Source organism: Bos grunniens, chromosome 8 (genome assembly GCF_055505025.1).
Source record: "Bos grunniens cultivar Pamir isolate PY7600 chromosome 8, Bosgru_T2T1.0, whole genome shotgun sequence".
NCBI classification, from domain to species: Eukaryota; Metazoa; Chordata; class Mammalia; order Artiodactyla; family Bovidae; genus Bos; species Bos grunniens.
In genome coordinates this window covers 20,091,069-20,115,081 of record NC_141172.1, presented here as the reverse complement: position 1 = coordinate 20,115,081, position 24,013 = coordinate 20,091,069, and positions in this window count along the sequence as shown.

Here is a 24,013-nt window from a genome sequence, read left to right as displayed (position 1 = left end):
AGTGACAATGTTGTGTTGGACCCAAAATGTCTCCAGTTGACATTATTCGTAGGAAAAGAACTTTGTTGTAAGACACTTTTGCTCTGTTTGCAAAAGTGGTTGGCTATCAGATATTTTTGTTCTCTCTCTGTTACACTAATGTGTAAAGGCATTCTGATAAATTACGGTAGCCATGTGGGGTTCAAACTAGAATAGATGCCAGAGCTCTACTCTTTCTTAAGGGTACCAGATACTTATGGACACCATTACAACATATTTTACTGGAACACTACCATGCCTATGAAATACACCATAACCCCTATTCTCTGCAATTTGACTCAGGACAACAATTTCTCCTAGAAACGTCTTAATTTCAGTAAAGCCTACCATGGAAATTTCTTTATGGTTTTTCTCTCTTATGTCTATTTCTCTGCTGCTTAATCTAATTTCTTTGTTCTTTCTGGCTGGAGAAAACACATGCTTTAAAGATGATCAGATGTTAGCTCAGATTTTATCTTAGTCACAGATAAAAATGTGGTCAGGAAAAATTATTTGCTTTCTAAAGTCTCTCTGCTTCCTTATATGGAAAATGGAGATAGTATGCACTCCGTGCTGTGCTGTGCTTACTCGCTCAATTGTGTCCTGTGACCACATGGACTGTAGCCAGCCTGGCTCCTCTGTCCATGGGGATTCTCCAGGCAAGAATACTGGAGTGGGTTGCCATGCCCTCCTCCAGGGGATCTTCCCAACCCAAGGATCAAAGCCAGGTCTCCCACACTGCAGGCAAATTCTTTACCATCTGAGCTACCAGGGAAGCCCAGTATACACTCCACCAAGTTCAAATTAATTGAGAAAATGAATATAGAACATCTAATATGTGAACTCACATGAAGAGTACCTGACACATTTTCATCAGTTTTTCTTGTTTGTTTGTTTTTGTTTTTTGGCTTCTCAATCGGCTCAGTTAACTGTGGTTCTGAGGCAGTTATCAATAGGGAAGAGCTTGGAGTTTTCAGCTTAGTTCTTAATATTTTCAAGAACCACATAATTACTTAATATAATTACAGGTACCTAAGCAGCATATAGAGCAAAAATTATGATTATATTGGCTCAATACATCTTTGCAACTACCAATAGAAGTGGCATGTATATATATATATATATATATATATATATATATACAACATTTAACTTATAAATAGTCAAGTTTTGGTCCCATCACTGAACTCTAAAACTTGGTAATTGAGAGATCCAGAAAACTTGTTAAATGCTCCATATCAAAGTGTCCATTTTCACTGGAACTTTGAAATGAAACTGGATATCATTTTTTTTAATTTAAAAGTTATTTACATGCTTATTTAATTGAAGTATAATTGACTTACAATGTTATATTAGTTTCAGGTATGCAAAATAATGATTTGATATTTCAATACATTACAAAATGATTACCAAGGTAAGTAGAGCTACCATCTATCATCATACAAAGCTATTACAGTATTACTGACAATATTCCTAATGCTGTACTAGGGTCTCATTCTACAGAACATTTTTAATCTGTAAGATTGTGCCTTCAGAGTTCACAGTTGTAGAAAAGAAACTGACTGTGTCTGTGATTTAGAGGAATGGGCTTAGAAGTCTAAGCTTCCTTTTTGAATTAAGAAGTTCAGGACTTTTCTAACTGTATGAAGTCCAGGTACATGTCTTACAAATATCCTATCCTTAGAACTTAAAAGAACATGGGTAGAATTCACCATTTCATACTGATTAACCTAGGAAAAAACAGTTAAAGAAAAAGTTATGGGTTCACAACTCTATGACATTTCTGTTAAATCAGTAATTCTCAACTTTATGCATAAATGAAAAGCATACAGAACTTTTGAAATACAGATTTCTGAATCCCACCCTTAGTTTGTAATTTAGGAGTGGAGAAGGAAATGGTAACCCACTCCAGCATTTTTGCCTGGAAAATCCCATGGGTGGAGGAGCCTGGCAGGCTACAGTCCATGGGGTTGCAAAGAGTCGGACACGACTGAGTCACTTCACTTCACTTAGAACTGCACTTATTCAATACATTTTAGCAATCCTACTATAAGTAGCCCTTGGACTTTACTGAAAAACTTTGCCCTACACCCTCCTTATAAATAAGTTATACAACTGCTTCTTGGGGGCTGCTAAGCAGTAGAGTCTAGTGAGATAGTTGCAATTTCTTGTGCTGAGAGAAAGAAATCCAATTAAGAAATGTAAATTCTTCTTCATGCTGAGAGAATATGAGGCAATAAAAATATGAATTTCTTTATGCTGCATGTAAGTTTCTGGGAGCCCATAAAGGATGAGCAGTCCTTGCTGAGCAGCTGGACTGTCATCATCTTCTCTGGCTTTTATGGGAGAAACTCAAGAGAGTTTCTGTACAGGCTGCAAGGCTTTCTACTTTAATGCTTGATATCCATAATTAACTATTTAGAATGAAGGGTAGTGTTAAAATATGTAATGAGCACTATTCTTTCTTAGGATGATTATCTGATTTCTAATTGCACCCTCCTCTCTATGTTTGTGCAGAAAAGCTCGTAGTTGGGGGAGAGGAAAAGGTTATTCAGTAACATTAGAGGGGACTACTTTTTGCTTTAAAGAAGAGAGACCAGTTCTAACCACTACTAATGTTCCATCAGAGTTGTTTGACTCTTAAGCAGACCATAGTACAGGGCTAAAGCTGTTGAGCTACTGTTAAAAATGCAGAAAGGAAAAAGATAAATAAAAAAGTAACTTGTATACTGTTGGTGGGAATGTACATTGTTGAAGTCACTATGGGAAAAAAAGTGTGGAGGATTCTCAAACAACTAAAAATAGAACTACCATATGATCCAGCAATTCCAGTCCTGGGTATATGTCTAGAAAACAGTGAACATTCTACTTCAAGAAGATACATGCACACCAGTGTTCATGACAGCATTGTTTACAATAGCCGAGATATGGAAGCAACTCAAGTATCTATCAACAGATGGTATTTTGTGGGGAGGGATAAATTAAGAGGTAAAGATTAACATATATACCCTACTATATAAAAAATAGATGACCAATAAGGACATATGGTATAGCACAGGGACCTATACTCAATATTTTGTAATAACCTATAAGTGAAGAAAATCTGAATAATCATATATATATGTATATATAAATATATGTATATGTGTGTGTGTATAACTGAATTGCTATGCTGTACACCTGAAACTAACATGATATTTTAAATAAATATCCTTCTCTTAAAAAAAAAAAACAAACAGATGAATAGATCAGGGAGATGTGATTCACACACACACACCATATAATGTTATTAAGCCACAAAAAAGAGTGAAATCCTGCCAATTGCAGCAATGGGGAAGTACCCAGAGAATATTATGCTTAGTGAAAGAAGTCAGACAATCACTGTATGAAATCACTTATATATGGAATCGAAAAAATAATACAAATGAATGTATATGCAAAATAGAAACAAACGAGATATAGAAAACAAACTTGTGTTACCAAAGGATAGAGGGAAGGGGGAGGGACAAATTAAGGGTATAAAATTAGCAGATACGAACTACTATGTATAAAATTGATAAACAACAATTATATATTATATAGCATAGGTAATTATAGCGATTATCTTGTAACCAACAACGGACTATAAACTGCAACAATACTGAATCAATGTGCTGTACACCTAAAACTAATATAATATTGTAAATAGACAAAATAAAAATTAGTAAGTAGGACTTTGGTATGGGAGAGTCTATTGCCTTGATATACCCATGAAGGGGCAGATATTTCTAATTAGGGGAGATATTTCTACTATTTGAAGTGTTCCTTTCATTTGTTTTTTTGAGAAGATATTATGTGTTCCTGGCTGAATCCCACCTAACATGTCTAATACTGTCTTCTTTCCCATTTTGCTGTTATATTTAGTGAACTTGTTCAGATAACCATCAAGAAAATTCCTGATTATGTTTCTTGACTTGGGCCTCAGCTTTGTAAATTTCAGTTTCTAACTCAAAGATTCTAAATACATACCAGTTGCATCCTGTATGAATAAATATATGTTGTTAAGACAGATCCTGAAGCAGCATTCTCTATACCCCTTCTCTCTGTTTTTCATTATTTTCCTGATTATTGGTTTAAAGAATGCTAGTAAAGTAATGCTCAAAATTCTCCAAGCCAGGCTTCAGCAATACGTGAACTGTGAACTTCCAGATGTTCAAGCTGCTTTTAGAAAAGGTAGAGGAACCAGAGGCCAAATTGCCAACATCCACTGGATCATCAAAAAAGCAAGAGAGTTCCAGAAAAACATCTATTTCTGCTTTATTGACTATACCAAAGCCTTTGACTGTGTGGATCACAATAAACTGTGGAAAATTCTGAAAGAGATGGGAATACCAGACCACCTGACCTGCCTCTTGAGAAACCTGTATGCAGGTCAGGAAGCAACAGTTAGAACTGGACATGGAACAACAGACTGGTTCCAAATAGGACAAGGAGTTCATCAAGGCTGTATATTGTCACCCTGCTTATTTAACTTCTATGCAGAGTACATCATGAGAAACGCTGGGCTGGAAGAAGCACAAGCTGGAATCAAGATTGCCGGGAGAAATATCAATAATCTCAGATATGCAGATGACACCACCCTTATGGCAGAAAGTGAAGAGGAACTCAAAAGCCTCTTGATGAAGGTGAAAGAGGAGAGTGAAAAGTTGGCTTAAAACTCAACATTCAGAAAACGAAGATCATGGCATCTGGTCCCAGCACTTCATGGGAAATAGATGGGGAAACAGTGGAAACAGTGTCAGACTTTATTTTTGGGGGCTCCAAAATCACTGCAGATGGTGACTGCAGCCATGAAATTTAAAGACACTTACTCCTTGGAAGGAAAGTTATGACCAACCTAGATAGCATATTCAAAAGCAGAGACATTACTTTGCCAACAAAGGTCCGTCTAGTCAAGGCTATGGTTTTTCCAGTGGTTGTGTATGGATGTGGGAGTTGGACTGTGAAGAAAGCTGAGCGCCAAAGAATTGATGCTTTTGAACTGTGGTGTTAGAGAAGACTGTTAAGAGTCCCTTGGACTGCAAGGAGATCCAACCAGTCCATTCTGAAGGAGATCAGCCCTGGGATTTCTTTGGAAGGAATGATGCTGAAGCTGAAACTGCAGTACTTTGGCCACCTCATGGGAAGAGTTGACTCATTGGAAAAGACTCTGATGCTGGGAGGGATTGGGGGCAGGAGGAGAAGGGGACGCCAGAGGATGAGATGGCTGGATATTATCAGTGACTCGATGGATGTGAGTCTGAGTGAACTGCAGGAGTTGGTAATGGACAGGGAGGCCTGGCGTGCTGCGATTCATGGGGTCGCAGAGTCGGACACGACTCAGTGACTGAATTGAACTGAACTGAACATGCTCTAGGATTAACAGCAATTCCTTTTGTATACCAAGACTATTAAAAATTAATTTCCAGAAGCCCAGTATAAGCTATGCCAGAAAGTCTGAGTTTTTGCTTCCTGTGTGAAGAGAATTCTAGGTTTCTGTTTTCAAGGATTGCTTTATTGGACACAGAAGAAACAATTAAAAGTAGAGATTCCTGGAACAACTGTAAATTAATCAATGACTTCAGAAATAACTATTTCAAATGATTTTCAATCATTGAACAAACTTAGTAAGTACAAAGACAGCTCAATTCTGTTGTGTATCTTAGACATTTAAAGATATTCATAGGTTTAAAATTTAATTTTTTCATTTATAGTGAATTTATTGTTGGCAGAAAATGCATGAGAATCCAGCTTTGGAGAATTTAGTCTTCTATTTCCTACATCGGAGAAGGCAATGGCACCCCACTCTAGTACTCTTGCCTGGAAAATCCCAAGGACGGTGGAGCCTGGTAGGCTGCAGTCCATAGGGTTGCTAAGAGTCGGACAGGACTGAGCGACTTCACTTTCACTTTTCACTTTCATGCATTGGAGAAGGAAATGGCAACCCACTCCAGTGTTCTTGCCTGGAGAATCCCAGGGATGGGGGAGCCTGGTGGGCTTCCATCTATGGGGTCGCACAGAGTCAGACATGACTGAAGCGACTTAGCAGCAGCAGCATTCCCTACATAATGAAGCTAGCTCAAATAGTTAGCTATTTAGGATACACTATTGGAGGAGGAAATGGCAACCCACTCCAGTGTTCTTGCCCGGAGAATCCCAGGGACGGTGGGGCCTGGTGGGCTGCCATCTATGGGGTCGCACAGAGTTGGACACGACTGAAGCGTCTTAGCAGTAGCAGCAGTGCTGCCCTACCAGTCTACATTAGACATTATTGTGAGTGCCACAGGAAGTGAGTATGTATTAAACTTTGCAAATCATTTCAAACCATCTTGTGTCAGGACCTTGTTTAGGGAAGGAAAGCTAATAATTTGGCTAAGAATCCTTACTATCATGTAAGGATTAAATACCTTAGAACATTGCCTCAACCATAATATATACTCTTCTGTATGGGGTCTAGTCTGGGACATATTGCTTATTTCTGTAAGCATCCATAAGCATGTTCTCACTGCTATGCTGTTTCCTGTGGAGGAATCTTAAGTGTAAAAGAAAAAAAATCCCACCCTTTCTGAGGTCTAGAGTGGTGCTGTTGCTTCCCTAAGGTCACATCCTTTGTTTGTGAAAGGGCAGAGACCTAAAGTTAGATCTTAGGGAAAAGAAGTAAGATAAAGTTCAGCCAAAGTTTGTAATATGTGACTTACACTTAAAGCTTCCATTGATTCTTCTGGAAAGAAAAAAAGTGAATGTTTATGGAGCACACTGCTTATTTAAATTATATGTAGAAGTACATCATGAGAAATGCTGGGCTAGATGAAGCACAAGCTGGAATCAAGATTGCCGGGAGAAATGTCAATAACCTCACATATGCAGATGACACCACCCTTATGGCAGAAAGTGAAGAAGAACTAAAGAGCCTCTTGATGAAAGTGAAAGAGGAGAGTGAAAAAGGTGGCTTAAAATTCAACATTCAGAATACTAAGATCATGGCATCTGATGCCATCACTTCATGGGAAATAGATGGGGAAACAGTGGAAACAGTGTCAGACTTTATTTTCTTGGGCTCCAAAATGACTGCAGATGGTGACTGCAGCCATGAAATTAAAAGACGCTAACTTCTTAGAAAAAAAGTTATGACCAACCTAGACAGCATACTATAAAGCAGAGACATTACTTTGCCAACGAAGGTCCATCTAGTCAAAGCTTTGGTTTTTCCAGTAGTCATTTATGGATGTGAAAGTTGAGCTACAAAGAAAGCTGAACACGGAAGACCTGATGTTTTTGAACTGTGATGTTAGAGAAGACTTTGAGAGTCCCTTGAAGTGCAAGGAGATCCAATCAGTCCATCCTAAAGGAAATCAGTACTGAATACTCATTGGAAGGACTGATGCTGAAGCTGAAACTCCAATACTTTGGCCACCTGATGTGAGGATCTGCCTCATCTGAAAAGAACCTGATGTTGGGAAAGATTGAAGGCTTGAGTAGAAGGGGATGACAGAGGATGAGATGGTTGGATAGCATCACTGACTCAATGGACGTGAGTTTGAGTAAACTCCACGAGTTGGTGATGGACAGGGAGGCCTGGCATGCTGCAGTCCATGGGGTCACAAAGAGTGGGACACAACTGAGCGACTGAACTGACTGACTGATGGAGCACACAGATTCTGAGTCATGTAAACTTGGGTTCAGATTCTGTCCTCCACTTAATGGCTAATGAATTTGGCAGAACCACTAAACCTCCCCAAGCTACATTATCATCATTTATGAAAGGCAAATAGTAATATTAAATTTATAAGGATTTGCAATACTATTTATAAAGATATTGGCACAGTGCTTCCCTAACGTTAGAATTAGTGAAGGTTCATCTGTAAAAAATAATCTCTCTTCACCATACCATGCATCTTTCCTATTGACAACATCACTGTATTTGCCATTGTATATTTCCCATCGACTCTAATGATAGTAGTAGGACACTTTCTATTATAAGATATCTAAATTCCCAACTTGGGGGATTACTTTGGCCAATACAGTTAGAAAGGGAAAGAAACATGTCATTTTATATTTATAAAGTAGGATATAAAATGAGATAATTGAAAGTCTGCTTGTTGATCTTTAGTGAACAATTGGTGATTCTTTTTCTTCCCAAGTAATGGGTTGTTATATATTTAATTGCTATTTTGAGAAAGGTATTCTTCCAAATGGGCATTAGGGAAATAGGACAGATTTTAATTAAACCATTTAGCACATACTTAATAACCCCACCAGGAGGCATGATAAAGGTATGCTTAATTGGCTTAGAAAGATGGTAGCAATATGAGAACTTCAAATACAAAGTTAATTACAGAGATAATTCTATGAAAGTGAAAGTCGCTCAGTCATGTCTGACTTTGCGATCCCATGGACTATACAGTCCATGGAATTCTCCTGGCCAGAACACTGGAGTGAGTAGCTTTTACATTCTCCAAGGGATCTTCCAAGCCCAGGGATTGAACACAGGTCTCCCACATTACAGGCATATTCTTTACCAGCTGAACCACAAGGGAAACCCGATAATTCTATATCTATCTCCTAATCAACAGCAAGGGAAATTGTTGAAAATTTTAAAAGTCAGGCAAGGAAATTTTTAAAAATAGGTTGACTTTCTGACTTTCATCCAATTTGTCTCCAAAAAAGTCTTTCTCCAGGGTAGGCATGTATGTTCTATTTTGTGGATCAGCTTACATAAGGGAGAGGCTGCTTTATTCCTAAGGCTATCTGACAGCATGTTTTCCTCCAGCACTCTGTATAGTGTATCTGATAGTGTCTTTCATTCTTCTCTCTATCCAGTCCACTAATTAACAATTTTCTAAATGTTAGTGCAATCACATGGGCAATGAAAACTGGGAGACAGGTCTGGGTTTTGTATTTGCCGTGCATCTACTTGTCATCATCAGGCATTGTAGTAGAGTAGAAGATCAGATGAACTGGTCAGAGAATGGGGAAGCTTTAGAACCAATTGCAGAGCAAACAGTTAGACATCAAAATAACTAGTTGAAGTCAACTATCTTTGGGGTATGATCTAGGAGGCCACAAGAAATAAAGTAAAAGAGCAGTAGAATTGAAAGTGGTAGACAAAAACCAATTCAGCTCCATTTATCCAGTATGTAGAGGATGTCCATTAAGTGCCATGGTTTGTGATAGAGTGTAATACCTTTGTGTAAACTTTAGAAGACAAAGGTAAAATAAGCCTACACTTGTTCTTCTGAGATATATTATTGACTCTGAGAGAAGATGTACATGAGCAGATTATACTGAAAAAGAATGGAAAACACTATGGTAGAGGTTTGTATAAGGTATTAGGAAGGCACATGAGATGACCACCTATTCCACTTTGATTTTCACTTTTATGATTATTGCTATTTTAGGGATAACAAAAACTTTACAGTATCATTGTTTTATTTTATCTGAGCCTTTTATCAAAAATGTTCTCAATATGGACATTTTTGTGTTAAAAAAAAACTTCAAAAAAACTTCATTTTTACTTCTATTTCCACACATTTTAGTTTTGATTTTATAGCTTTCCTCATTTTATTTTTATCTTCATTTTCCTTTCCTTTCTGTTTTCAATATAATCTTCTCTCAATTCACGTTTATTATTAAATTGTATTATCCTCTCCTGTTTATATATTCATGATTTGTACCAGTTTTATTATAAGATGTCTTATTCTTGCTTATATTGTGAATATCTTCACTCATCTCCTAATGTACTGTTACACTTATTTTAAATTATTGATCCATACATTCCAATGTTCATATGGTTTATTCAGTTTCTATTTTCTTTCATGGTCCTTAGAATCCTTATGTACCTAATTATCTTGACTAGGTGTTTTTGACTTAATATATAATGTCTTATTTTGTGGATCCCTTAATTACTTGTGAATATATATGATTTACTGTTTTTGTTTTTTAACCTTCCTAATAGCTTTATAAGTGGTTGATCCACTACCTACCTTTATATATATATACAATATGTATTATATAGAGATATAATATGTATTATATTTGCCTTTACCATGAGATTTTTCATTTCATAATTTTTGTATTTCTAATTGTGCCTCTTTTCTTTTTTATAGAAGTCCTTTCAGTGTTTCTTGTAAAACTGGTCTGGTGGTGCAGAACTCTGTTTTGTTTTCTGTAGAAATCTAACTCTTCCTCATATCTGAATTTGAAACTCGACAGGTTGAGTATTCCTGGTTGTAGGCTTTTTTCCTTTCATCACTTTGAATATATCATGCTACTCCCTCCTGGCCTACAGAGTTTTAGCTGAAATGTCAGCTGATATTGTTATGGGGTTTTTCTTTGTACGTACCTAGGTACTTTCTCTTGCTGCTTTAAAGATTTTCTCTTTAGTTTTTACTGTTTTGGTTATAACGTGTTTTGGTGTGTACCTCTTTGTATTCATCTTTCTTGGGACTGTGATTTCTGGGCCTGGATGTCAGTTTCTTTTCTCATTAGAGGAGTTTTCAGCTATTATTTCTTCAAATAAGTTCTCTATCCCTTTCTCTCTCTTTTCCTCTGTGATCCCTATAAGGCAAATGTTATTATGCTTGACATTGTCCCAAAGGTCTTTTAACCTATTCTCAGTTTAAAAATTCATTTTTATTTTTCTGATCATCTTGGATAATTTCTACTACTTTTTCTTCCAGTTTGCTGATCTGTTCCTCTGTATCATCTAATGTACTGTTGATTCCCCCTAGTATATTTATTCCAGTTATTGTATCCTTCAGCTTTGTTTGGTTCTTCTTTATTTTTATAAGCTTTTGTTGAAATTCTCACTCTGTTAATCTGTTCTTCTCTTGAGTTTGGTGAGCATTTGTTTGCTCATTATCTTGAAATCTATATTAGATAGTTTGCTTATAACTACTTTATTTAGGTTTTTTTTTTTCCCCTGAAATTTTGTCTGTTCCTTTGTTTAGAATGTATTTATCTCCTCATTTTGCCCAATTGTATTTGTTAATTTCTAAGTCTTAGGCAGGTTGATTTAGTTTCTTGATGGAGAAGTGGCCTTAAGTGGGAGATGTCCTATCGGACCCAGCAGCATGCTCCCCTCATCACCAGACCTATCGAGTGCCCCTGTGTGAGCTTGTGAGCTCTTCTGCTACAGTGAGGCTGAGTAGCATAGGTGCCCTGGTGGCAGGGGTGGTTGGGCTGGACTGGCTGTCTGTGAGGACCTGCCTCTTGTGCTGGCTGCTGGCCCACTGGAGAGTGGGATAGTCTTCCTTGCAGTCTACTGTGTGACCTGGGGGGTGCAGGGCTGCCAGCCAAGTGGTGGATGGGTAAGCCCCTATTGCTAATAGGTTAAAGGAAGTACTTTAAAATGGCACTTTGCATTTGCCAACACTAGTGTCCTTGTGATAGTGTAAGCAACTAAAGTGACTTACACTAAAGTGACTGTTGCTAGTGTCTTTGTCCCCAGAGTTTCCTCCTGCCCCTCCAGGAAGCTCTGCAATATCAGCTAGTGGGTTTGACCCAGGCTCCCTTAAAACTAAAGCCTCTGTTCTGGGACTCAGAGTGTGTGAGATTTTGTACCTGCCTTTAAGAGTGAAGTCTCTGCTTCCCATAGCTCACTGATTCTATCAAATCTAAGCACTGCTGGTTTTCAAAGCCAGACATTTTGGGGGCTTGTCTTGGTTTAGGAGGAGAAGAAATGGCAACCCACTCCAGTACTCTTGCCTGGAAAATCCGATGGATGGAGGAACCTGGTAGGCTACAGTCCATGAGGTCGCTAAGAGTCGGACATGACTGAGCAACTTCACTTTCACTTTTCACTTTCATGCATTGGGGAAGGCAATGGCAACCCACTCCAGTATTCTTGCCTGGAGAATCCCAGGGACGGGGGAGCCTGGTGGGCTGCCATCTATGGGGTCACACAGAGTCGGACACGACTGAAGTGACTTAGCAGCAGCTTGCTTCAGGATCTCTGGGCTGGAGAGCTCAATGTAGAGCTAAGAAATCTCATTCCTTGGAAAGGACCACTATAATTGTGACATCCCTCCTATTTGTGTGTTACCTTTCTAGAAGTGTGGGTTTTGACTGTAGCACACCTCCATCCCTTCTACCAGTTTAGCTGTGGTTCCTTCTTTATATTTTAGATGTGGAAAATATTTTCTGCTAATCTTCAGGTCATTCTCACAGATAGTTTTTCTGTTCAGATCAGTTCAGTTCAGTCGCTCAGTCGTGTCCGACTCTCTGCAACCCCATGAATTGCAGCACGTCAGGCCTCCCTGTCCATCACCAACTCCTGCAGTTCACCCAGACTCACATCCATCGAGTCAGTGATGCCATCCAGCCATCTCATCCTTTGTCGTCCCCTTCTCCTCCTGCCCCCAATCCCTCCCAGCATCAGAGTCTTTTCCAATGAGTCAACTCTTCACATGAGGTGGCCAAAGTACTGGAGTTTCAGCTTTAGCATCATTCCTTCCAAAGAAATCCCAGGGCTGATCTCCTTCAGAATGGACTGGTTGGATCTCCCTGCAGTCCAAGGGACTCTCAAGAGTCTTCTCCAACACCACAGTTCAAAAGCATCAATTCTTCAGCGCTCAGCCTTCTTCACAGTCCAACTCTCACATCCATACATGACCACTGGAAAAACCATAGCCTTGACTAGACGGACCTTTGTTGGCAAAGTAATGTCTCTGCTTTTGAATATGCTATCTAGGTTGGTCATAACTTTCCTTCCAAGGAGTAAGTGTCTTTAAATTTCATGGCTGCAGTCACCATCTGCAGTGATTTTTGAGCCCCCCAAAATAAAGTCTGACACTGTTTCCACTGTTTCCCCATCTATTTCCCATGAAGTGCTGCGACCAGATGCCATGATCTTCGTTTATAATTTTGGTGTGCTGCTAGAAGGAGATAATCTCAGATTCTTCCTATTCCACCACCTTGCCACACTTTAATGTTATGCTTTTTTAAAAAATGATAGGAGTGATCAAGCATGTTGTTTGGCTAATCAAGTGAGAATTAAAATTCAAGGAAGAGAAATCACAATTCCAAACCTAACTGAAGATAATTCTCTGTTTTTCCATTTTCATATGGAAAGTTGATATCTAAATATTTTCAATTGTTCACTTTTGCTTGAATAAGAGACAATAAACTAGAAAACTGAGTCAGAAACAAAAGGAGGAAGGCACAACTTTGCTTGTCAGTACTGTAAATACTGTAGTAAAGTGGAAACTAGAACAGAGATATAGAAAGACTGAAGGAACTGCAGTGAAAAAATAAATTATTAATAGAAAATACCTTATGCTCAACTCATTAATAGTATTCAGATCTGTGACCTACTTAGACGGAAATAGGTTTTCTCTCTCAGTTGATTCAAAACCTCTTCAATCAACTAGGATGGGCAAGTATAACTAGGGGGAGATTTCCTTCAGTATATCATTTAAGTTACATGTTGTGCCTGCAATTAAAAGGTAAGTGAGAAATACATTCATAATTTATGCTGCTTAGGAATCTTTATAGAAGCTTGTTTTCCAACTAATACATTTATATGCCTTCGCCATCTGCAGTTTGCAAATTCAAGAGGCCATTTTAATTCTAACAAAGTGGCTGGCTTGGCATATCAATCTGAGAGGGAACCTGGAGAATTATCTACTTTGGAAAGGTAATTTAAAACTAAATCCACCTTTAAAAACGAGTGTCCCCTTTGGTTTATAGGTTTCACTAGAGGGCAGACCTACATATTGGAAGCATTCCCTTTTGTTTGCCAACAGCAGGAAAGACTAAGGCCAAAACCCAAAAGGATATGACTTAGATAAGAGTGAGCATATGGCTCTCCAAGTTTTAATCACTAAGAAAGGAAAATATAGTTGTAGCCAATGGATAAACAGCTCTGTTTTATAAAAATCTCAGATCAGTTTAAACTTGATCATCTGGTTAAAAACATCAGGAACTCAAAGGAACAAATCAGTTTGCATGCTAAACAAAACAAAACCATCCAAGTAGAAGTGAGACTAACAGGAAAATGAAAGCAATGGCACAGTTTGGTGCAGTAATCACCTATAAAATAGGTTACCTGAAGCTGAAATATTTTATTAGCTTCTGTGATAGAGTTAAGAGGCAGGAGTTTATTCAGATATCAAGTCTAAAAATGAATGGTCTGACATGAACATTGTTAATAAAATTAAAATTTCTGAAGTTATAAGGAAAGTTTGTCACAGAATCTTGTGTCATTACCTGATTCACATTATATTTGTATTTTCATGCTAAAATGGACAATTCCTATGTTTTGGGTGAACTCTGGGAGTTGGTGATGGACAGGGAGGCCTAGCGGGCTGCAGTTCATGGGGTCACAGAGAGTTGGACATGACTGAGCGACTGAACTGAGGTGATGTTTTTTGACTTTAAGCAAAAGATTGCAAATCTATTTTTAACTAAGGGTGAAGTGCAAATTGTCCTTATAAGAAGATTAAAATGTTTTCAGTTTTCATAATACTGTCATTCTATTGGTTGATTATATATGTTACTTGGAAATCTTTGGCCCATCTGTTATCCACTTGTAAAAAGTTAAAGATTCAGTAATAGAACATAGACTATTCCTGAATATGCTAATCAAATAAACTTAAGAAAGTTTGATATGCATCCGTTTAACAAAGCTTTAAGCAAATCTAGACAGTCATTAAGCAAATATGTAAATAACACCTATTCTGGACTGCTGCTGCTGCTGCTAAGTCGCTTCAGTCGTGTCCGACTCTATGTGACCCCATAGATGGCAGCCCATCAGGCTCCACCATCCCTGGGATTCTCCAGGCAAGAACACTGGAGTGGGTTGCCATTTCCTTCTCCAATGCATGAAAGTGAAAAGTGAAAGTGAAGTTGCTCAGTCGTATCCGACTCTTCTCTACCCCATGGACTGCAGCCTACCAGGCTCCTCCGTCCATGGGATTTTCCAGGCAAGAGTACTAGAGTGGGGTGCCATTGCCTTAGGCACTATTAATTATGTGAAGCTGTAAACTTGAACTTTCTTAAGTATTTAGTATCATGATATCTGTGGTCATGCCTTAGTTTCATAGCTTACGCCCTTCCTTCTTTCTTCTTTTTTTCCCTTCCTTTCTTCCTTTAATATCAAATATATTTTAAGTTTCTTTTACATTTCAGGCACTAAATAAATGAAATGTGGACTTAGTCTTCTCAAAACTCATAGACATGGGAGTTGATACATCAGTATATGGTAGCAAAAATCTGAAAGTTTGACTCAAAAGTAAAATATTAATCAGAGACTAAAAAGCAGAAGTTATATCAGTTATAGTCTTTATTAAATTTTGTGATAAGCATTCTAGATTGAAAGATGCCAAAATGAGTAAGGCAACCATACCCACAAGGAATACATAAGCAGTAGAAGGGAGATGGTGTGAATACATATGTTAAAATAGGAGTATACATAAAAACCTTCCCAAGGCTGTTGAACAAATGGCCATATATGTATTGTCTCAAAGCAACATGCATTTATTATTTTACTGTCTGTAGTTCAGAGTTTGGCAAGGATCTCCCTATGCTAAGATCAAGGCCATGTCAGGGCTTTGTTCCTTTATGGAGGCTACAGAGAATAATCTGTTTCCTTTACTTACATGACCTATAGGTACTATCCTCATTCCTTTGCTTGTGGTTCCCCTTTTCCATCTTCAAAGTCATTAATACCCCATCTCTGTAGTTCTGTAGTTGTATCTCCCTCTGACTTTCTTCTTTTCTTAAAAAAATTCAATTGGAGTATAGTTGGTTTACAATGTTGTATTAGTTTAAGGTGTGCAGCAAAGTGAATCAGTTATACATGACTTTCTTCTGTTGCTTTTCAGGACCCTTGGAATTACACTGGACCCAGCTGGATATTCCAAAGAAATCTCCCTTAATTCCATCTGCAATCACAATTATCTTTGCTATGTAACCAAAAATACTCACAGGCTCTGAAAATTAGGATATGAATATCTCTGATATCACAGTGCTACCAAAATGCAACATAAATTCAGATTGAATAAGATTATATATATAAAATTCCCTTGTGACTCAGGCAGAAAGAATCTGCCTGTGATGTGGGAGACCTGGGTTCAATTCCTGGGTTGGGAAGATCCCCTGGAGAAGGGAGAAGCTACCCACTCCAGTACTCTGGCCTAAAGAATTCCATGGGCTGTGTAGTCCATGGGGTTGCAAAGAGTTGGATACGGCTGAGCAACTTACACTTTGATTAGTAAAGTACAAAGGGTGATACTAATGTAAGTGTTACGGCAGCAGGTTGCTATCCTTTGGTTTGGCTGTGCAGCCTATGGAGGCATGTGAAGTTAGGTCATTTTCCCCTTTTCTTCTCTCTTCCCTCTAGGTTTCTAGTTACTATGTTTGACTTGCTTTTTTCCAAGAGTTTATTTTGGTACAGAAAGTGGTGCTTTGGTAGTTTAAAGTCATGTTTATTTTCCAGTGTAAGGACAATGGAATCATCAAATATTTTCCTCTACTCTAGGCACATTAATTCTGATATGTTGATCTATCTACATTCCCTGATTTTTACTGGTCCCAAATCACTTTGGATAGAAGCTTAACCCCTTCCACAGCTGGGATTCAGAAAAATGAAGACATGTTTGATGGCCTATGAGTAATGATACATGATTGACATTAAGAATCCAGTTTAAAGGAGCTGCTGCTGCTAAGTCACTTCAGTTGTGTCCAGCTCTGTGCAATCCCATGGACAGCAGCCCACCAGGCTCCTCTGTCCCTGGGATTCTCCAGGCCAGAATACTGGAGTGGGTTGCCATTTACTTCTCCAGTTTAAAGGAGAGCAATGCCTATTCCAGTTTCCCCCACCACCTGCCCCCCCCCCCCACCCACTCCTCAGCTCCCATGAAAAAAATCACCATAGTTGGAAATATTTTTCTCATTTGTTGATTCACCTTGAGAAGGACAGCTCCTGTTTATAATATGTTAAATTTTAACCTTTCCTGATAGGCTTTATGCTTTCTTGATGGCTCAGATGATAAAGAATTTGCCTGTATTGCTGGAAACCAGGTTTGATTCCTGAGTTGGGAGGATCCCTTGGAGAAGGGAATGGCTACCCACAACATTATTCTTGCCTGGAGAATCCCATGGACAGAGGAGCCTGGTAGGTTATAGTCCATGGAGTCACCTAGATTGCCTGAACAATAGTGATACTTACTGAAAAACTGAGTTGTAGGGGAGGGCCATGCAAACTTTGTTAGAATACTATCACACTTCCTACAGGTTTAAAACTAACTAACTAACTAAAGGCCCAAGACACTGCCCGTGTGTGCATGCTAAGTTGCTTCAGTCATGTCTGACTCTTTGGGACCCCATGAACTGTAGCCTTTCAGGGCCCTCTGTCCATGGGATTCTCCAGGCAAGAATACTGGAGTGGGTTGCCATGCCCACCTCAAGACACTGCCCATTGGATGACAAATGAGAAGTTTTACAATTATTTAGTTAGAGAAGAGAAGCAAAGGATGTAAAGGATGACAGCTTTTGAGCTTAAAAGTTACTAGAGCTAGGCTTTCAGAAGTTGAAATTGCGACAACTTTTAGGATGGATTAGGAAAGACTGGTAATACACAGAAAATAATTGAAGTGTTTCCAATTCTATGCTGTTATAATGCCATGGTTGACATTCTTGAATATATGACTGTGTATGAGTATGTGATTGATAATTCTCCGTATATAATTCTTCCTCTCAGTGAGACTGGAATGAAGATTTGCATATATTAGACACTCCTTTAAACTTTACTCATTAACTGAACATGAGGTTGATTGCTTGAATTGTTTCAGTCCAGGGGTAAACTCACAGGACAGCTGTAATAAAACCTTTCAACTACAACAGAATCAGAATAGAACCAACCTTTAGAGATAGAGGAAGATGATCCCATTTGTCTAGTGGTTGTGAAGTAGATTAACCTTAGATAAAGTTCAATTTTGTGCATCATTTAGGATAGAAACTTCTTACAGGACAAAAAACAATGACTTGGTGTCAGAAACTGTGAGTTAAATTCCCACTTTACTCATTACTAAAACAAGACCGTGAACAAGTTTCTTTATTTCTTTGAACTTTGATTTCCTAGGTAAATGAGCATGACATTTGGGTGACATCAGTGGAAAAAAGCACAGTTCAGGGCATGTGCAGTTACATTTGATAAACTCTAGATGTTCTTGAAGCAGAAAATAAGGATTTGTGATGTTTGAAAGGATTATGATCACTAGTTGTGATCACACTCCTTTCTGTTTGTGGCATTGGAGAGCCTGGAGCAAAAGATCCAAGGAGGAGTTAACAATAAGTCTATAGGCTTCTAACCTAATGTTTATTCAGCACCCCTCAATGAGGTTATGATGTGATTGTTATCAGAGACTGGAGCTGTGCTGAATTTTGGCCAGAGTATCAAGCAGGCATCTCTGAAAAGGACTTCTGGTGTAAGGACTAAACAGGTCTTTCCAGTAGAAGTGTATTATTAAAGAGCTGGCGTATTTGAATAGGTTCTACATTAATGGTGTGCATTTGTACCCAACTCATAAAAACTAGTAGGGATCAATTATGCTTCAATCCAATACACTGAGACAAAAAGATACTATGAAATTGCTCAGCTGTTTCTTCTATATGGTTGAAAATGATCTTAGTAGAATGCAAAGCCTCTTTAACTTGTAAAATATATCATTATATTTTGCTTTGAGTAATGTGCAAGTTAATGTCCCTCCCATTCCAATCATAACAATCCCTCAGCCAACTGTAAAAGATCCTTTAATGATTATTTTCTCTGCTTAATGCCTTTTTTCATCTGTAGTTAGACAAGTGGAGCTGGAGCGCCTTGCCTATGTGCTATCATTTGTTTCAGAGATGCTAGGGAGTTAAAAATTCAAGGCATTTGCAAAAAATGTTGAAAGTTAAGTGGATATATTAACATAGTACTAACCAATAAATTAAAACTGCAATGAAATAAAATGGAATTTCAAATTCAAAAGGTCTTATCTCATGAAAAACTTAAGCTGTGCTAGATTTTCACTGTATATAAAATTACACAATTAGCAAGGAACTCAGTGGCTAATGGTTTTAAAATATTCATTTTAGTCCTGTAGTTTCCTGTTTATACAACTTCAGGAGAGCTTCAATATATAAACATCACAACAATTCACTTAAAGTGGCATTTTTAAGTTTCCTAAGTGATTTGGATATCCAAGCCTCTTTTGAAAAAGATTTTCTTAGTATGATAATTAGACAATGGTTCAATTCATTCCAAATGTCTAGTCAAGTTCCTCCCAACTATTAATTATATCTTACTAAAAGCTTCCAACTGGTTCAAAATTTTAATGTTTCAAAGGGTTATAATTTTCTTGGTCTTAAAAAGAGAGGGTAAATTAAAGAGGGCAAACCTACTGGGAAAGTGAAACTCTGTCTTCATTCCTTTGTGCCTAGGTTTATGCTACAGAAAGAGTGAGAATGACAAGACCTCCAGGGAAATGTTTGTATTAGTGAGCACCTGTTTGCTTTGTGACACACAGTCTTCAATGTTTGCCTTTTCCTCCTAGAACCTGACATTGCTAGGTATTGACACTCTGCTACCCTCACCCTAGCTTAGTAATCAAAGGCTAACTTCCTAAAGTTCAAGAATTGTTTCTTATTCTCTCAGTATGTATAACAGTATATATACAGTATATATAGCATATCAAGTACTTAGCTGCTTTCCATTTACACAAAAATGTCTATATGCACATATGTTTGTGTCTATTGTGTAGTAAAGAATTTGTCTGTTTGTCCCAGATTCCTGGGATCAAGTTTCTAAACCCTTGGAATATCCTGAGAGATAAGAGTATATTTGTTGTTCACGATAGGCTCCTGAGATGACTACTGATTTTATACACATGGGATGCTTCTTAATGGACTCTTGGATAGCCTATGCAGCTAAGTTTCCAAGTTGACTCAGAATGGAGGCAGGCCAGAAAGACCAACCATGTGACTAAAGGATTAGGACTTGGAGCCACACGCTATAAGCCCAACCTCTGGGAAGAAGAGAGGATCTGAAGATTGAGATCAGTCATATGGCCAATGACTTAATCACTATGTCTGCATAATGAAACTTCAATAAAATCTCTGGACATTAAGGCTTAGGTAAGCTCCTTGGCTAGTAAACATATCAATGTGTTGAGAGATAACAAGTCTTGATTCCATATGAGAGGATCCTCAGGATTTTCCCAGAACTCTCCATATATTTATCTTCTTTGACTTGCTCTGATTTGTATCTTTTATAATAATAGAAGTCTAATTATAAGGATAGCACTTTACTGAGTTCTATGAGTCAGTCTAGTGAGTTATCAAACCTAAGGAAATCATGGGAACCACTAAATATGTGGCACGTTGATCATAAATATCAGAGGCCTGAGGACTCCTGAATTTACAGGTGGCGTATGAAATGAAAGCAGTCTTGAGGACTATACACTTAATTTGTGGAATCTACTCTAATTTTGGATAGCTAGTGCTAGAATTGAATTGTGTTACAGTGTGTGTGTGTGTGTGTATGAAATATATAAATATTTCAATCTTAGCATCTCTAATTAATGGTGGCAACAAATATTCCATATTCTCAACTTTTGAAATGAATATTTAGACTTTTACTATGAAATGCTTGCAGCTTCCCAGGTGTCACAGTGGTAAAGAATCCACTGGCCAATGCAGGAGACACAAGAGATGCAGGTTCGATTCCTGGGTTGGAAAGATCCCCTGGAGAAGGGAATGGCAACCCACTCCAGTATTGTTGCCTGGAAAATTCCATAGACAGAGGAGCTTTGTGAGCTAGAATCCATGAGGCTGCAAAGAGTCAGACATGACAGCACACAAGAACTATGAGCTATATGAAGTACTTGTATTGCACTGCCCAATCTGCTCAGAGTAAATCCAGAGCTGGCATTATTAATCTTCTTAAAGAGCAGTCCTTCTGGGGTTTGGGAAATTCTTTTGAAAGTTTCTGCTACTCTATGCTTAATTCAGGTACTGGACAGAATGAGACTGCATTCACAAGCAGAGGAGTTATGGAAGACAAAACTTATGGAAGACAAAAATAGCTCAATCATGAGTTTTATTCTGTTTCCTGTGTCTTCTTACACTTAGTGACTTTAATTTCTTATTTTTCTTTGCATCTTCTCCATATCATTGCCTTTTCAAAGGCACAAACATTATGAACTCATTTCCACTGATGAGTAAACGCCGAACTGATCTTTCAGTGTTCTCCACCCTCTAAGCAGAGTCCTCCTCAGTTTTCTTACCAATATAACAAGAAGGCCTCACTACCTATTCTGACCCTGTGAAACTGGTTCTCATGACAAGTTGGATTAAATAGGCCTGTCCTCTGAACCTTGTTCTCTTTATAAAAATAACAAGCAGTTTATTGTGTCAGAAACTCCTTTAAATGCTTCACTTTTTGTATCTTTTTGTATCTTCACTTTTTGTATCTTAAATCATGAGGTAGGTGCTATTTTTATCCTCATCTTATAGATGATTTTGTGAGACACGAGTTAAAAATTTTCTCAAGACCCTTCAGCTAGTAAGTAGAAGAGCCGAGATTTCAGACAAGGCAGTTTGATTCTGGAGTCACACCCATAATTATTGATTTATGTTCCCTCACATAAAATGTTTCTTAATGTGTGTAGAACTGTGCTCTTGTTCATCCTAGAATAAGTAGTTCATTAAATATATAAGAATATTCCTCTTATTTCCATAGTCCTCTTTCTCACAATGTTCCCACATGTACTCTTTCCACCATATTGAATTATTTGCTGTTTCTCAAATACCCACTGCTTTCTCCAACATCCCCTTTGCTTTTTTCCTGTACTTAGAGAGCCCCTCCCATTTCTTCACACTTATTCCTATTTCTACTCATTCTTCAACTCAGCCTGTGACTTTTCCTGATGCCCAGTATGGGGAAGAAGCCATTTCTCTGACTCCCTTCAGTATCTGCATGCTTTTATTGTGACATTTATCACAGCTGTAGTGACACAATTTATTTTTGTTTTCTTAGAAGACTAGAATGCATTTGATGGAGGTGTATTGTGTTACATGTATATACTTCTGGATTTGGCCTAGCATAAATTCTATAATATCTATCATTCATTGAAAATTTTAAAAACAAACAAATTAATGAAACTAGATAATAACATTGCAGGATTTCTGAAACCTAAGTTGGTAGACAACAATTTTCCATTTGCTGTATCCTAAGAGTCTTATGGAACATCTCTAGGGATGGTGAGAAAGAAAGTGTATTCATAATGTATTTACTTGATGTGTGCTTACATCATAGCACCTGCAAGTTTATCCTAATCTCAGACATGGTTTGAAGTCAGACTGAAAGAAAAAATAGGGAATACATTTTTTATACATCCCTTCTAAACTTTAACTAACCTTCAGGGGATTTAAAATTTCTTGAGAGATACAATTAAAATTCTCAGATTTTTAATACTTCAAATACACATAGGCATAATCTCCCACAGACATATTATTGGATACACTTGGTATAGAATACCATAGCATACTAATAAGTATAGTATAAGTATCTATAGTATACATAGTGTGTGTAAATATTTCCCAGTATCACCATGTGAAATGTGACAAAGTGTTCTATCTCTTTAAGTTACTTTCTTAATACAACAAAATTATAATAAATTTTCACTTTTAAAGCTTTATCTCTTATCCCATCAATTATTACAGCTGTTATTTAGAAAGATTTTCTCCAATGATTTCTGTTTTTATTTGGAAATTTAGTGAAAAACAAAAAGAGTGGGTGTATCTGTGATTGCAAAAGAACAATTTCATTTATGAAAATACATTTATCTGTCTGCATATCTTGAGATTCCTCAAGATGTAGGGGTCTATTGCAGAATGAAAGGTTCTCCTGTATGGTATGAGTGAACTATTCTAATAATAATGAGTATCCATGTTAAACATTAATTTTGTGTAACTGTAGGGCACTGAGAAGAAAAGCCAATTTGATGGCTTTTGCCTATAGAAGCATACCAGCCCCTATTTTGTTGTGGATCCTATTACTTTTCTCCTAGAAAGTGACTGTAGTGGGTTGCTAAGTTTTTTTCTTTCTATGAATTCTTAGAGAATGTCAAAAGCCAGTAACCCACAGTTCATGGAGATCATCTGGCTGAACTCTGTAAGCTATAACACTAGTTACTCAAGTTATTCTTGCCTTGACCTGGCTAAAAATGCACCTGCTGTGATCCTAAATAAAAGTCAAAATTTTCCATTGGACATTTATTATGTCCTTAGTGATTTTTTTTTCCTTAGTGATTAGTATTCCTCTAGCTACCTGTGGCTTACTATTTTGTTCATTAGGGTTCAGTTCAGGTTTTAAGTAAATGTACAGCAATAGGGATCTTGTGCTAAGTCACCTCAGTTGTGTCTGACTCTGTGACCCTGTAGACTGTAGCCCACCAGGCTCCTCTGTCTATGGGATTCTCTAGGTAGGAATACTGGAGTGGGTTGCTATTTCTTTACTTCAAATTTGTGTTTGATTATAGAGCAAGTGGTTACATGATTGTTACTTCACTAATTTTGTAAATTGCTAGTAACTTTCCTTGTTTATATAGTCCTTACATAATGGATGGAAATTATTTAACTGAGAAAAAAAACAAAAATGTGTCATCATTTCTTGACTCAGAATATACCAATCCCAGTGCTAAGAGTGTTATATATGTTTATTCATAAAATTTCCATCACAAGCTATTTGGTAATAAGAATTATTGTCTCCTCTTACACGTAGGTTTAATGAGACTTCATAATTTGATAATCTATCTAGGATAACACAGCTAGTAAGTGGCAAAGCAACAATCACAATTAGGGCTTGCTCATTCTGGTAGTTTATATTCACAACTGTTAGACAAATCTGCCTTCTTTAGTGCCAATGTGGGAAGACATTATAGTGTAAAACAGCAAATATCAGAGAATTAATGATGACTGCACAGTAGAGAAA